Source organism: Hibiscus syriacus, unplaced genomic scaffold (genome assembly GCF_006381635.1).
Source record: "Hibiscus syriacus cultivar Baekdansim isolate YM2019G1 unplaced genomic scaffold, ASM638163v2 tig00002237_pilon, whole genome shotgun sequence".
Classification (NCBI taxonomy): Eukaryota; Viridiplantae; Streptophyta; class Magnoliopsida; order Malvales; family Malvaceae; genus Hibiscus; species Hibiscus syriacus.
This window is the reverse complement of record NW_024061918.1, coordinates 6,409,692-6,422,332: the sequence shown is the minus strand read 5'-3', so window position 1 is coordinate 6,422,332 and position 12,641 is coordinate 6,409,692. Positions and strand designations below refer to the sequence as shown.

The following is a 12,641-nucleotide window of genomic DNA, read 5'->3' as shown; positions in this document are numbered from 1 at the left end:
ACCCAAAGTAGAAATCAATATTCAGGTTAAGCTTGGGTCAGAAGAGGAGAAGAAGACGAGTGAATAGGTTTAAAAAAATTACCTTAGGTTTGGGTCAGAAGAGAAAACGACGAGACAATAGGTTTTTAAAGAAAATTTGAAAAAAATGCCTATATATAATTTTAGGATAAACTACGGATTTAGTACCTAAACTATTAGTTTTAGTCAATTTAAGTATCTAAACTTTCAATTTAGTTTCAAAATCATACCTAAAAGTTTTATTTTTGTTTCATTTTAGTACCCTCCGTTAAAAAGTTTTGGTACCAAAACTTTCAAATCAGTCGGATTATCATACTTTTATAATCCAAATTTTATGTTTTTCTTTCTTATTTTATTTCACAACTTCTAAATTTTTTTACTCCACAAAATGCTTCTTTTATCTCATAATTTTAATGATAAAACTGAACTACTTCAATATTTAAACGTTATTATGCTTCATTTAAAATCTATATGATTATAAATTTCACTTATAAATTCGATGAAATTTTGTCAATATTTATCTCAATTTAAAATTTAGAAAGTTCAATAACACAATATTTTAATTGATGTCAGTATGAACATAGAACCAAACAAATTGATTCAAGAGTTCACCGATCGAAAAAATATAAACGCGTGAATAGTTGAAAACCATGAATGAAACACCAAAAAAGATGATGAAGCATCAAAATGAAGGGCATATATACCAGTTTTGTAGTTAGGAATAGTTGAAAACCCTTGGAGAGGAGGGGAGGCGAGATGATGGGATCGTAGCCTAGAAAATGGAAAAGATGAAAGGTAGATGAAAATGAAGTATTCAAATTCGTTTATTTGCAAACCTTTGGAGAGGAGGGGAAGCATCAAACGCGTGAAAGGCTAGGGTTTTTGTGATCTCCTAAAAGTTTTGGTCTAATTAATATATGAGCCCTTGTATTCTCACGTATTTTCATATGTTGTCCCTTGTTTTCCTTTCTTTCAATTTGGTCACTAAATGTTTCTTTACTATTTTTGATCGTGGCTCACTGTTTTGTTTTAGTACAATTTAGTCATCATTTTATGCTATTATGTTTTATTTGATAATATATTTTTGTTGTTATATTTTATTTGAAAATGCCATTTAATTATATATATATATATTATGAGAAAAAATAAATTTTTTGAACATTTTGTTTTTTATAATAATAATTATATTTTATCATTATAATTAAATATGTGGCTGCAAACATAATTTTTTACAAAAAAACTTAAATTTTTTATTAATTTAAAAAAATGAAAAAAATTTGTGATTCTTTTTCTATAACAATAACTATTACATATAGTTACAAAACTTGTCACTATATAACATTTTTGCACCAAAAAATAGGGAGAAATATTTCTAATAGTATAAGTTTTCATAATGATTAAAATATACAATACAAAAATAATTAATTACAAAAAACTTAAATTTTATTAATTACAATATATTTTGTTACTATATAACTTTTTTGACACTAAAAATAGAGAGAAATGGTTCTGATAGTATAATTTTTTTATAATGATTAAAATATATAAGTATAAAAATAATTAATTACAAAAAAACTTGAATTTTATTATTTGATGTGATAATTTTTTCCTATAACAATAACAATAAATTATAATTATAAAAATTGTCAATATAACTTTTGAAACAAAAAAGTGGAGAAAAATAATTATGACAATATATGCTATCACTATAACTAAAATTTACAACTACAAATATAATTTGTCACAAAAACGTGAATATCATAATTTTGTGGTAATATGTTTTTATAATAATTATTAACAGTTATTTTTGTGGCTTTATTTGGGGATCCCCTCCTCGACTAATCCCATCACTCTAGTTAAATGGGAAGACCTCTGTCAACCTCTCCATACAGGCGGTCAGGGCCTTCGTCGAATAAATTTTCAGAACATTGCTATCCTCTTCAAAATTTGCAATGATCTCATTCTCTCCCCCTCGGTTTTCTGGATCTTCCTCATGCGAGAGAAATATAAGATCTCTGAACTATGTCCATTTTTGATCTACCGTTCCACTTGTTCTAATCCGTGGCGTAGTTTGGCAAACGTATAGCGTTCTTTCTACACCAATTTGGCTTGGTCAGTGGGTGACGGGCGCTCTATTAATTTTTGAACTGATAATTGGGTTCCCCCGATTGGCTCACTCCTCAACGTTGCAATGACTAACTTTTCGATGGATGTTTCCTTAACTGTTTCTGATGTGTCTTCAGATGGTTGCTGGGATTGGGATCTTTTGAACACTCTCTTGGACCCGATAGCTATTCATCATATGAGAAATATTATTGCTCCATCTTTTGCGGTTGGTTAGGATATTGTTTATTGGTCGGTTTCACCAAAGAGGATTTTCACTGTTTCAAGCCCTTATAAATCCTTATGCTCCTCTTCCTGGGCCGCTACGAATCCTTGTTAGTATGTAATTTGGAATGAATTAGGAGTTTTCTATGGCTCGCCATCAGAAATAGAGTGCTCACCAACTCTAACCGATACCGACGAGGTCTGGGAAATGATTCATCTTGCTATTTGTGTCGAGTCGAGAATGAAACTTTGCACCATATCCTTCGAGATTGCATCACAGCTCGGAGCAATTGGACGAGACTCCTCCAAGCTCACCCCTTTCCCTCTTTCTTTGATTTCGATCGTGAAGCTTGGCTTATGGAAAATATTAGTTATTCTTCCCGCTGTGTCGCATCCAATGGCCCTTGGTGCATTTTTTTCGCCTCCTTGGTCTGGCAGATTTGGAAGGCTCGAAATCTTCTCATTTTTCAAGATATCTCTCCTTGTCCGGAAGCTATACTTCAAGTCAGCATATCCTGGAGCAAACTTTACGATGATTGTGCACCCATTCGGAGTTCACACAGACTGCAAACCTCTTCACATGTTCAATGGTGCCCGCTGGATTTGGGGTGGGTCGCTCTTAATAATGATGGGGTTGTGTCACCCCAAATTGGTTCAAGTTCGATTAGGGTTCGATGACCTTCCCTCAAATGCAACTGTCGAAGTCGGATGTATTGGATCCCATTCAAAAAATAAAAAAGAAAAAGAAAAAGAAAAAAAGAATAATAATATGTGGTCCCATATCCTTTCATGTGAACCTTCATTTATTTTCACTTTAATTTTGGTATGATGTATAATAGTTATTACTATTATTATTTATATTTAAAAATAATAATATCCTTTAATTAAATACTGAATTAATTGTGTCATATGTCCCCAAAATATTATTCTTATTTTAAATTGGTTCCTAAACTTTTAAATATTTTAATCCATCCTTAAACTATGACTCCAATCTAAATTAGTCCTTAAACTTTTGAATATTTTAATTTCATTACTACACTATGACCCCCTTTTTAAATTAGTCCCTAAACTTTTGAATTGTAACCACCTCAGACCGATGCGGGTAACCCGATCCGATCTGGAGTGTCACATTAGGGTCACCGGAGCGACCCACTGTAAAAATAGCGGAAAATTTAAAACTTTTATTAAACATGTAACTTATAAAATCATTTATCAGTATTCAGAAATAAAAGCAGATTTTCAGACTCGTATATAAAACAAAATACAATTACATGCCCCCTAATCACATGTACCGTACTCTGCAAACAACGCCGGGAGAACTCCCTTACTGAAGTTGATAGATGCACTGGTACAATTCTTTTAACCTGAAAAGGTGAGTAATAGAGTGAGCTTTGGAAAGCTCAGTAATACAGAACTACCAGATGATGCTGAAGAACGTGCAGATACAGATAAACATATGTTTTCTTATTGGTTCAGATATCTACAGATTTTTTTAGGCTGAGCTGAGGTCCCATTGATATTTCGGGTAGTAACAGATAGTATTCAATTCAGATGGAAAGATTTCGGATATCTAGGTTCAGGAGATCAAGATAGGTTATCTAGTGTGTTCCCGCAAAACCAATAAAAATATACAGTTCTTTTAAAACATATTTATATATATATATATATACCCCCATCCGTCACGAACAAAATGTGTAGGTTCCCCAGAACCATACAACCCCGTCACGAATAGTAAGGTCATGAGCACACAGCCGAGGAACCGGTAAGTAAGGCCCTGAGCACACAGCCGAGGAACCTCCAAGTAATCTTCCTCCAACAATACCCCCAATAAAACATGTTCCGTCCGTAAACGGATATATCAAAAATCAAAACATAATTCAAGTCAAGTATCATATCAGAATCCATGTCAATATCAGATCAGAATCCAGGTCAGGTATCATAACAGAATTCAAATTTGAAATCAGATAAAATATTCATGTAATTAGGGAACACACCAGAGTTTACAGGTATTATTTAGAGGTACTATATCAGGCAGAGAAACACAGTTCATCAGTATGTCGATAGAATGTTGGAATTTAAAATCACTATTGGAAGAGTTCATTAACTGACAGAATCATCAGTTATTCATAATGTGAATTATCAGGATATTATCTTATTCGGACAGTTTTCAGAAGTTGTACGTAATCAGAAGGGTATTCAAAATCCTTTACATCCATGTCAATTGATCGGATAATCGAACAACTTGAGAACGAAGATTCAGAACCTTAACAATCTATGCCGACTGGTCAATTCATTTTCCTTCTAGGGTATTTTCTCTTTAATACCACAATTTCTTGTTCGTAGACCAATTTCGGAATCATCGCTGAATAAATCTTCCAATGTCTTTATTTCATTTCCACGCTTCCACAATATCATGAAATGCTGACATACTTGATTAATTTGTTCATAACCCATTGTAATTGTACACTACGTAAACTCATCAGAGTTTCCAGACTTATCCAAATCACTTATTAAATCCTCAGTCATTGAGGTTACCTAGTTCATTTAGCAGTCATATCCATTCCAGTTACTTCAGGATTTTTCAGAGTAATTCAAACGTTCCTGAATTTCAGATACATGTTGTACTTCCATTCCATTCAATTTGGTCTTCTTGGTTGATTTGTCGAACAAACATCCAATTCTTAGTACTGAATACGATCAAGAGTTGAGCTGAATACTTCTAAAATTTATCATCGAGCCAAACTTGAGAAGACGAATACGCATTCAAGTAATATCTATGTCATTCAGGTATTGACATAGCTTTAGGGTTGATCTATTCACTTAAATTGTGTTCCATTACTTTTAAAGGTAATCCAATACCTATGCTTATTTGGATTCCTTAATTAATCCAAGACATTTACTTAGTATAGGCCATAAGGGTATTTTGGTCATTTTGGCATTTAGTTTTATTCCATTCATTACAGAGCTCGAGGATAACCAATCATTCATGAGCTTGGTGATATTTTTGGGTCATTTCTATTACAAGGGTATTCTGGTCATTTTACAGATCCATTGTAGTCCAATAACTCATTCCGTCCGATCTTATTATTAAATTCAAACTTATCATATATGTCAGTCCCATCAAACTATTCTGACGGATCCGATGTATTCCAATCCTTTCCATCCATCTGATCTTATTATTTGATTCAAACGTATCATCTTTTCCAGACATTTTGAATAGTTCTGACAAAAGAACACCCCCGATAAATTGTTCTTTAGGTATTTACTCATAACCCGGATATTTTCAGGTCAAGTGCCTTCTCAGATTTTTACCAACGGAATATCAGGAATTTTTCTGCACTAAGTCAGGATCTTAACAATCAGATCCGTACTTAATCGAGTTAAGTACTAATCCTCAATGTACTTTCTCATTCAAGGTCAACTCAAATTATTTTACCTCTCAAGGGCATTTTCGTAATTTCTTAACCAGATAGTTTCGGTATTAACTCTTAATAGAAATAATATAATTTAGAGATCCTATGGTTAATTGCTTCCTCGAACATTCTCTGATCTTGAAATGATTCCTTAACAGACTTCTAGTATCTTGCATAAACCCTCTTGGGGTTAAAAACCGGTTATTCACATTTCCTATGCAAAACTAACATTTCTTATGCACATCAGTAATTTTTACCATATCAATATGTCCTTTCAGAGTTATTAACCAACTTCCAGGGACAATTCTTGTCATCTTACAACATAAGGGTAATTTTGTAATTTTACCCAACTAGAGTATTCTCATAATTTCTCATCCAAGTACCTTTAATATTTAACCTTTGTTGATATAAAATATAAACTATAAATCCAAGGCTGATTTCTTTATCACTAATCACAAAACTTGTAATTTAATTCTAACAATCCCTCAATCTCTTATATTAGTTATTCGATCTGTATTCAGTTACCGAATTTCTACCACATTCATATCGAGTGTATAAATTAACCAACTCCACAAAAGTGACCAACATTATCTTATTCATGCATTTACCAATATCAACATGTTTCGTAAAGCATAAAGAGGTAGTAAAATATTACCTCGATTTCTGTGCCATACTGATCGACCATTAAATTCCCATTCGAGTGTCCTTGATCTTGAAATCAACTTTCAATATTTTCCTCACGATCCAGGCCATCAAAATTACTAACTCGTATCCAAATAATTTCCCTTTCCATAAAGATAGCTTATTAAAATTTAAATTAAAAATCGAGGGACCTAATTGACAAAATTAGAATTTATGGGGTCAATTTAATACTTAGCTACCAAATTTAGTGACCAAAATAATCTTATTAAAATCATTAAGCAATATTCATAACCATATGGTAACTAGAAGGCAAAGTTAAGTACTCACCAACTTTGGAGGACTTATGCTACGATTTACCCTTCATCCTTTATCACCATTTCCTAAACTCACGTGCTCTCTAACATTCCTACCTTTCTCACTTTCTTTTATTCTATCATGCATTTTTTATCCTTAACATAATGCTCCGAAGTAAAGCAAGAAAACTTCACCGGTCCAATAGAAATCAAATGCCGGTGACTAACGTGTTGGCCACCTCTCCGACCGTCGTTCGAAACACAAATACACTTCCTGAAGCACCTTATCTCCCTCATCAAGAATATAACCTTTGTTTAGTTTGAAACTTTATAGATGGTTGTAGATCTACCAAAAACCCTTCAATTTTCTCTAAACAAAAGGCTTTTGTTCGCTGCTAGCAACCATTCGATGGTGCCAAGACCGAGAAATGTTGTTCCTCTGGTGGCCGAAAACAAAGCTTGGTTGTTGGTGCTTTTGAGTACTGGTTTCGTCCCCCCCCCCAATGGAGAATATGATTTCTTCCATCTATAGTTATAAAATAATTTTAGTAGTTTAATATAGCATAATACCCTCAACTAGTTAACAAAGGCATGCTCCGTTATTGCATAACACGTTTCAATCCCACTAAGCACTTGTTTATTATATTATTATTTTTCAATTATGGGTTGCCACTATCCTTATTTTATTCCTATTCCACCCAACACTTTGTCCACATTATACCTAAGTAAACCATGTGAATATTAATTAACTAAAGATTGGGGTGTTACAATTCTCCCCTCCTTAAAAGAATTTTGTACTCGAAATTCATTCTTGTCACAAAATTGCATAAATAAAACTTCCATAAGTTCTTTCATATCTTCGAGTAACTTTTACAAAAGTACGTGTCCTCTACTAATCCTTAACGAGTTGAGTATACATTCTCATCAGAACTTTTCCTCATTTCAATAAAAGAATTCGAACGAAAATTTCCTTGCGGAATCAATTCAGTCTCGGTTACGAGAATAGGCTCATAGAGTAGTAGCGTATCCCAATTTCATGTTCGGAGTTGGATCGAAATTTTCTCAGATTAGTAACTTTCACATGGCTCGTGAGGTACTTCACAAAATTCAGATAAAAGTTACTAGTATTCCTTTATGGATAAAAACTTCGGTTTACTTATTACAGATAGGGACTCAACCCTGGAGTTCCAGCTCAGAGAGGTACGATTGCAGTTTAGGGGCATGTATTGATCAGACATATTTTGACATTCGACTAGCCGGTCTAACTTGAAAATTTTTGACTCAAACCATAGCTCTGATACCACTAAATGTAACCACCTCAGACCGATGCGGGTAACCCGATCCAATCTGGAGTGTCACATTAAGGCCACCGGAGCGACCCACTGTAAAAATAGCGAAAAATTTAAAACTTTTATTAAACATGTAACTTATAAAATCATTTATCAGTATTCAGAAATAAAAGCATATTTTCAGACTCGTATATAAAACAAAATACAATTACATGCCCCCTAATCACATGTACCGTACTCTGCAAACAACGCCGGAAGAACTCCCTTACTGAAGTTGATAGATGCACTGGTACAATTCTTTTAACCTGAAAAGGTGAGTAATAGAGTGAGCTTTGGAAAGCTCAATAATACAGAACTACCAGATGATGCTGAAGAACGTGCAGATACAGATAAACATATGTTTTCTTATTGGTTCAGATATCTACAGATTTTTTTAGGCTGAGCTGAGGTCCCATTGATATTTCGGGTAGTAACAGATAGTATTCAATTTAGATGGAAAGATTTCGGATATCTAGGTTCAGGAGATCAAGATAGGTTATCTAGTGTATTCCCGCAAAACCAATAAAAAGATACAGTTCTTTTAAAACATATATATATATATATATATATACCCCCATCCGTCACGAATAAAATGTGTAGGTTCCCCAGAACCGTACAACCCCGTCACGAACAGTAAGGTCCAGAGCACACAGCCGAGGAACCGGTAAGTAAGGCCCTGAGCACACAGCCGAGGAACCTCCAAGTAATCTTCCTCCAACAATACCCCCAATAAAACATGTTCCGTCCGTAAACGGATATATCAAAAATCAAAACATAATTCAAGTCAAGTATCATATCAGAATCCATGTCAATATCAGATCAGAATCCAGGTCAGGTATCATAACAGAATTCAAATTTGAAATCAGATAAAATATTCATGTAATTAGGGAACACACCAGAGTTTACATGTATTATTTAGAGGTATTGTATCAGGCAGAGAAACACAGTTCTTCAGTATGTCGATAGAATGTTGGAATTTAGAATCACTATTGGAAGAGTTCATTAACTGACAGAATCATCAGTTATTCAGAATGTGAATTATCAGGATATTATCTTATTCAGACAGTTTTCAGAAGTTGTATGTAATCAGAAGAGTATTCAAAATCCTTTACATCCATGTCAATTGATCGGATAATCGAACAACTTGAGAACGAAGATTCAGAACCTTAACAATCTATGTCGACTGGTCAATTCATTTTCCTTCTAGGGTATTTACTCTTTAATACCACAATTTCTTGTTCGTAGACCAATTTCGGAATCATCGCTGAATAAATCTTCTAATGTCTTTATTTCATTTCCACGCTTCCACAATATCATGAAATGCTGACATACTTGATTAATTTGTTCATAACCCATTGTAATTGTACACTACGTAAACTCATCAGAGTTTCCAGACTTATCCAAATCACTTATTAAATCCTCAGTCATTGAGGTTACCTAGTTCATTTAGCAGTCATGTCCATTCCAGTTACTTCAGGATTTTTCAGAGTAATTCAAACGTTCCTGAATTTCAGATACATGTTGTACTTCCATTCCATTCAATTTGGTCTTCGTGGTTGATTTTTCGAAGAAACATCCAATTCTTAGTACTGAATACGATCAAGAGCTGAGCTGAATACTTCTAAAATTTATCATCGAGCCAAACTTGAGAAGACGAATACGCATTCAAGTAATATCTATGTCATTCAGGTATTGACATAGCTTTAGGGTTGATCTATTCACTTAAATTGTGTTCCATTACTTTTAAAGGTAATCCAATACCTATACTTATTTGGATTCCTTAATTAATCCAAGGCATTTACTTAGTATAGGCCATAAGGGTATTTTGGTCATTTTGGCATTTAGTTTTATTCCATTCATTACAGAGCTCGAGGATAACCAATCATTCATGAGCTTGGTGATATTCTTGGGTCATTTCTATTACAAGGGTATTCTGGTCATTTTACAGATCCATTGTAGTCCAATAACTCATTCCGTCCGATCTTATTATTAAATTCAAACTTATCATATATGTCAGTCCCATCAAACTATTCTGACGGATCCGATGTATTCCAATCCTTTCCATCCATCTGATCTTATTATTTGATTCAAACGTATCATATTTTCCAGTCATTTTGAATAGTTCTGACAAAAGAACACGCCCGATAAATTGTTCTTTAGGTATTTACTCATAACCCAGATATTTTCAGGTGAAGTGTCTTCTCAGATTTTTACCAACGGAATATCAGGAATTTTTCTGCACTAAGTCAGGATCTTAACAATCAGATCCGTACTTAATCGAGTTAAGTACTAATCCTCAATGTACTTTCTCATTCAAGGTCAACTCGAACTATTTTACCTCTCAAGGGCATTTTCGTAATTTCTTAACCAGATAGTTTCGGTATTAACTCTTAATAGAAATAATATAATTTAGAGATTCTATGGTTAATTGCTTCCTCGAACATTCTCTAATCCTGAAATGATTCCTTAACATACTTCTAGTATCTTGCATAAACCCTCTTGGGGTTAAAAACCGGTTATTCGCATTTCCTATGCAAAACTAACATTTCTTATGCACATCAGTAATTTTTACCATATCAATATGTCTTTTCAAAGTTATTAACCAACTTCCAGGGACAATTCTTGTCATCTTACAACATAAGGGTAATTTCGTAATTTTACCCCATTAGAGTATTCTCATAATTTCTCATCCAAGTACCTTTAATATTTAACCTTTGTTGATATAAAATATAAACTATAAATCCAAGGCTGATTTCTTTATCACTAATCACAAAACTTGTAATTTAATTCTAACAATCCCTCAATCTCTTATATTAGTTATTCGATCTGTATTCAGTTACCGAATTTCTACCACATTCATATCGAGTGTATAAATTAACCAACTCCACAAAAGTGACCAACATTATCTTATTAATGCATTTACCAATATCAACATGTTTCATAAAGCATAAAGAGGTAGTAAAATATTACCTCGATTTCTGTGCCATACTGATCGACCATTAAATTCCCATTCGAGTGTCCTTGATCTTGAAATCAACTTTCAATATTTTCCTCACGATCCAGGCCATCAAAATTTCTAACTCGTATCCAAATAATTTCCCTTTCCATAAAGATAGCTTATTAAAATTTAAATTAAAAATCGAGGGACCTAATTGACAAAATTAGAGTTTATGGGGTCAATTTAATACTTAGCTACCAAATTTAGTGACCAAAATAATCTTATTAAAATCATTAAGCAATATTCATAACCATATGGTAACTAGAAGGCAAAGTTAAGTACTCACCAACTTTGGAGGACTTATGCTACGATTTACCCTTCATCCTTTATCACCATTTCCTAAACTCACGTGCTCTCTAACATTCCTACCTTTCTCACTTTCTTTTATTCTATCATGCATTTTTTATCCTTAACATAATGCTCCGAAGTAAAGCAAGAAAACTTCACCGGTCCAATAGAAATCAAACGCCGGTGACTAACGTGTTGGCCACCTCTCCGACCGTCGTTCGAAACACAAATACACTTCCTGAAGCACCTTATCTTCCTCATCAAGAATATAACCTTCGTTTAGTTTGAAACTTTATAGATGGTTGTAGATCTACCAAAAACCCTTCAATTTTCTCTAAACAAAAGGCTTTTGTTCGCTGCTAGCAACCATTCGATGGTGCCAAGACCGAGAAATGTTGTTCCTCTGGTGGCCGAAAACAAAGCTTGTTTGTTGGTGCTTTTGAGTACTGGTTTCGTCCCCCCCAATGGAGAATATGATTTCTTCCATCTATAGTTATAAAATAATTTTAATAGTTTAATATAGCATAATACCCTCCACTAGTTAACAAAGGCATGCTCCGTTATTGCATAACACGTTTCAATCCCACTAAGCACTTGTTTATTATATTTTTTTTTTCAATTATGGGTTGCCACTATCCTTATTTTATTCCTATTCCACCCAACACTTTGTCCACATTATAACTAAGTAAACCATGTGAATATTAATTAACTAAAGATTGGGGTGTTACATGAATATTCAAATTTCATCCCTAAATCCATACATATATGTGATTATTTTCAACCACAATTTAATCTAAATTTTTTAACATATAATAATATAACTTGGCCTAACGATTTTACTAACAAAGGACATGATTAGTGTATATATATAATTTTAGATGAAATTGGAATGTTCAAAAAGTTTGGGGACCAATTTAGAATGAAGGTCATAGTTTGGGATGAAAATGAAATGTTTAAAAATTTAAGAACTAATTTCAAATGATAATCATAATTTAGAGGTGAAATTAAAACATTTAAAAATTTAGAGATTAATTTAAAATAAGAATCATGCTTTGAAGACATATGATGCAATTAATTCTTTTTCAATCTATTGATTATAGTTTTAATTTATGAGTATCTATAATTGTAGGATTAACAGTATTGTATAATAAATGCAACTTTGCTGGCACCCATTTGTCAGATATATAAAAAGTTAGGGTAAATTACATACAAGGTCACTTAATTACATACAAATTATAGATATATCACTCAATTAAAATATTATTACAAATAAGCCAGCTCATCGTTAAATATTAGATAGAATAGTGACATATAATAATAATTAATACTTCAA

General features: G+C 33.1%; 1 long non-coding RNA gene across 1 annotated transcript in view; it reads left to right on the top strand.

Moving 5' to 3' along the window:
* Positions 1 to 12,641, top strand: part of LOC120142527 — a 67,682-nt gene that overhangs the window by 534 nt on the left and 54,507 nt on the right. Inside the window, exons 2-3 of the long non-coding RNA XR_005517862.1 lie at positions 7,951 to 7,953; positions 12,489 to 12,505. This is a non-coding gene — a long non-coding RNA (uncharacterized LOC120142527). The remainder of the gene's footprint in view (positions 1 to 7,950; positions 7,954 to 12,488; positions 12,506 to 12,641) is intronic.